The following is a 5,012-nucleotide window of genomic DNA, read 5'->3' on the forward strand; positions in this document are numbered from 1 at the left end:
CGCTGAGGCGCTAACTATCGGCTAACTCATCCCTAAAGAACAAATTTGATGCAAATTCTATGCCACGCCCAACCGACTCGAACTGATGCAACGAGAGACATCCTAAGACACTACAGCCGTGATTAAAACTCTCGCCGACGCCCCAAAACAATGACACACGACATGCAACGCAACAAAACCCATAAACACAAATTTTTGACACAAAATGTTTCCTACAAATTCTAATACAACCAATTGCTTAATGACACGAAACGAAGCACCAAAATATATTTGAACACCATACACAATATACCTAAATGCAGCAGTGACCACTCGTCGGTTCCCAACGAAGCCTGCAACAAACAATTCTCAAGAACACGTAAATGACACATTTTTATATCATCGCAGTTTGAGAAGTCCCACGAAAATGATCATAACTCCCTCGTATCTTGATCAAAAATTATGAATTTACTGTCAATTTGAAGACATAAAAAAGTACTACGTTTTATATATTTAAAGGTTTTCCACAAATCGACCAGAAATTCACAGAATTCAAAATGACAGCAAACTTGGTTTTGAGATCTAAAAATCGTTTCAAAAGCAATCCAAACATTTTTTGCTCAGATTTTGCATAACAAACATGAATTTTTATACCCAATAAACATCAAAACATATACTATGACAAGATCGATATGAAAACGAAAAAATATACATTCCTTTGATGATTTAAAACTCACAACTCGATGATACAGAAGCGGAGAGATGAGAGGGCCGATCTGCGGAGATTTATGGCACGATTTCTGAAGAAAAAGGACGTGAATTCGCTGAAATAATTCGAAGGGGAAGGGTGGCTGCTGAAGAACTTAGAACCCAAGCTTACTTCTCAAAAACAAAAACAAACAAACAAAACACAAGAAAATTGTGTGTGTGGGTGTCGTGTAGGTGTGTGTGCGTGAGAATGTGTGTGTGTGTGTAGTGGTTAATTAAATGAGTCAGATTAAGTTAAAAATTGCTTAATTAACTATTTAACATGCTAATTAGAATACTAACCCAATACTAACTTTACTAAAATCTCCTAATTAAAAATAAAATACACATGTGATACACTTTAAAAGTTTAAAATTTTAAAATCACTTAATAAAGTAATTTATGATTAAAAATGTTTTAAAAAATCATAAATCATTCAAAATACTAATTTTCTTGACTTGAAATAAAATACCACATTTTCAATAATCGCCTAAATCGTCACGGTCTATTTTCCCGATCCTGTATCAAATATCCGTTTGAAACATAAAACTCAAGAAAACATTTTAACATGCATCAATTAAACATATAATAATTTAAAATAATGCAAATATCATAAATCATGCATCGCTAAAATCATTTTAAAAATTAAATAAATAATTTTAACCATTTAATAAATGCAAGGGTTTACGTGTACTGATTTTGGACTCTACATACGGTCAGCGTCTCCCATATTCAAGTAATGAAAGTATGCCTCAAGTGATCGACTCCAACCCTCAGCAGCAAATGGGTTGGTGGTTCCAGAAAATTACTTCGGACCTAGCCTTCGGAACTGATCATAAACGTCGTGTTGTGGCCTTGGAGCCTGCTGAAACTTTTGCTCAAAGAAACGTGTCATACCTTCCACTACACGAATAGCATCATCCCCATTAAAAGGTGGGGGTGCATTCCCTTGACAAACCTTAGTATTCTCGGCTTGCCTATCAGTACTAGGTGCGCGTCTAGGAGGCATTATATCTGAATGTTTTTCAAACTTTAAACGTAACCAACATGCATTTGAATCTAAGTTTCTAATCATGCAACATGTACAAATCCCTATATGAGCAAATTTTAAGCATATATATAACATTTAACCTCAAAAAGATTTTAAACATGTAATGTAAGCATGTAAACCATATAAACATGCAGGTATCATCATAATAAGCATGTGAAGCAATTAAACTTACAGATTTGAGGCTTGATGACTGAGCTTTCCGGAACTTGCGGTGGCACAACCCTTTGCAGCAACATTGGTCTAATACGAACTGAAACATCTACTACTCGTTTTTCTTAAAAATATACTAGAAATTTTTTAAAATTTTAAAAGCTTCGGTCGAACTATATCTATATATAAATTAATTTTTAAAATCATTTGACACTATTTAAAAATAAATGAACCAACTATTATTTGAAGATCCAAAAAAAAGTTATTCAACCATAAACTCGTAAAACGTCTACCATCCTAATTTTAACATTTTCACAATAACTTAACTCTATTATCATCTCCAAAACCTCTCAAAATCATCACAAGCCATAAAATTTTAAAAAAAACAACTTAAATCACTTGGCATAAGTCATAACGCAAGTCATAAACAAAATTTATTTTCGGAAAACTAGCGATGATCCTCGCGTTATGTGCACCTTCAGTCCAGCAAGATAAATCATCAAGTCCCTCATTAACCAACATCATGCTCACATGCATCGATTACACCCAGTGAGTCTATTGACTCAGCAAACCTTAACCATGATAGCAAGTAATACATATACATTCACATGCAACAGTAAAATACTTTTACTTAAATTAACTTTTCATGAACTTGGATAAACTTATAAATTTTTCCTTTCATCATATACATTTCTTTTTCATCATAAACATATACGTTTTTCTTTTATTGAATTCGGATCTTTAATTGTAACTTTCGTTTCAGCTGAAGATCGATGGATCCATCTACGTGTAACCACGGTAATGGGCGGCGAGTACATCAGCGACACTTTCACCCGTCAACTAAGCCTTGGCCTTACATATCATCATATCATGTCGATGGAAATACCGTCGTCGGGCTCCCTCCCGTAAACGGGCTTTCTTTGGGTCCATTTCCCTCACAATATCTCTAATCATATCATCGAATCAGTCACAATCACTTCACCTCCTCCAACGTTTCATATTTTCATCACTTACAAAATTTCATGCATATATATATATATATATATATATATATATATATAAATCCTTTTTATTTTAAATAAAAAATACAACACGTATTTTCACTACCAGGGCGTCTAACAATTTTTATGTGTAAAATGACTGCTTACCCCTTGAAGCATAACATTCCATATTTATCCCTAGACCTCGAAACAACATCCCAAATCATTCCAAACTTAATGTATTACCTTAAACCCTCCCTTAAATATTCCTTAGGCTTAAAATTTAGGTTTCTGATAATTTCATCGATTCGTTTTTAACTTAGACGTACATCCCGATTTTGACTCGTATATTGACTCGAAACTTAACCAAAACTTACCAAACTTGAACCAAACTTTAATAACACCTAAATAAACCATATTCAACACAAACCAAGCCAATCCAATCCCTTGAACATGCCTATGAAGCTACTGAATTTTCCTGCACAAGAGTCCTAGTTCTATTGTGATCCGTACATATGATATTTTGACTCCAGCCCTTAATCATTCGGTCCAGACCCTATTCAACCCTCCTAGGACTCTAACCGAATCCTCTATGACCCTATTAGACCAGCCCTCTGGCCCGTGCACGTAAACATGCAGGTTTCCTCCTAAGCTCTCGGTCGCGGCTAAGAAGAGTCCTAGCCGTGCGCGCCTCCCATTCCTGCCCTTCCAGCCATGTGTGGACCTTCCTGGCTCGTGGATAGGATCCTCACGAGTCTAGCTCTTCACCATGAAAGATTCCCGCGCAGCCGCTTTTCCTTTTTTCTTCAAAAGCCGTGGCTAAACCTAGGAGTCCCACCACCGTGAGGTCCCTCTCCTAGCTTGCTTCCAGCCCCTGCACGGCAACCCTAGGACCCTCATACAATCCCCTTAAGTCTCATGGACGTGACCCTAACCACAATTAAGTGTTGTGTTCCCCTAGGAAAGAAAAGCCGAACCTTAGTCCTCAATGTATCTAATTTTCGCTCAGCCACTAAGCCCTCACGTCCAGGCCTTATGATGACTCCTATGTGGCTCCTAAACTCTCTGAAATTCATCCTTTTTTGTGTCCCTACCATGAATGACCTTTAGGTATCCTTAGCATGAGTTATTGAATCATAAAAAACATGAATTTATGGCATAGCTAGGCACAAAAACGAAAATAAATGCAAGGCAACATATTTGTAATGAAAATATAATCAAATCTACATAATATGGTGTGAAGGATGTTGGAATAAAGTTTAGGCGTACCTTTCCGTTTATTTCGCACGAAAACGAGTTGGCGATGCGAAGAACGGCAACGTAGAAACCCTAAGCTGAATTCTTCCTCAAAACAGTGGCTTCCCTTCTTCAAAATCTCATGTGTACGTGTGGTGAGGGGGGCGAGAGTCCTTGTTTGATTATCAGGGGTGGGGCGTGGGTTTAAGGGGGTTATGTGTAGGGTTTTAGGTTTTATTTTGATATAAAAGTGGTGTAAGTTTAGACCCATTTACATGGTATAATAGGCCCATTAAGCCCATTAGGTAATTTTTAAAATATTTTGTTTAGGAAAAATTCGTGAAAATATTAGCCGAGTTCTCAAAAAATTCATATTTTCGTCGAAAACCGAATACCGTTTAAAAATCAGACTCAGAGTATAAAAACACCTCCAAACACCCCCACGTTCGGAAATACCATATAGCATATGCCATATTTTAAATAATTATCTAATAAAAATATTTTCTCTTTTTCAGCCATCGGTCTACGTTCCTCGATCGCGTCTCGAATAGTTTTTAAAACATAGTTTTATGCATTCGTGTCGAAATGCGTATTTTAAACATATATTCGCATGCAGTTATGTTACGTTATCGTATTTAGGACCATACAATAAATAATTTTATTCCTTAAAAAATCGGCGTTCTCACAGTTATACACATATTTAATGCGCATAATTATATTCAATTCATTGTTGATGAGTATAATTTATTTTCCAAATATCATTAAATAAAAGTTTATTTGAAAATTTGTTTGTATAATTTGTTTTCCCAATAGCATTTTAAATCTATGTGAAAAACCTAATCGAACTATGGAATTTTGAAGGAGGGAGT

This window comes from Primulina eburnea, chromosome 13 (genome assembly GCF_022965805.1).
Source record: "Primulina eburnea isolate SZY01 chromosome 13, ASM2296580v1, whole genome shotgun sequence".
NCBI classification, from domain to species: Eukaryota; Viridiplantae; Streptophyta; class Magnoliopsida; order Lamiales; family Gesneriaceae; genus Primulina; species Primulina eburnea.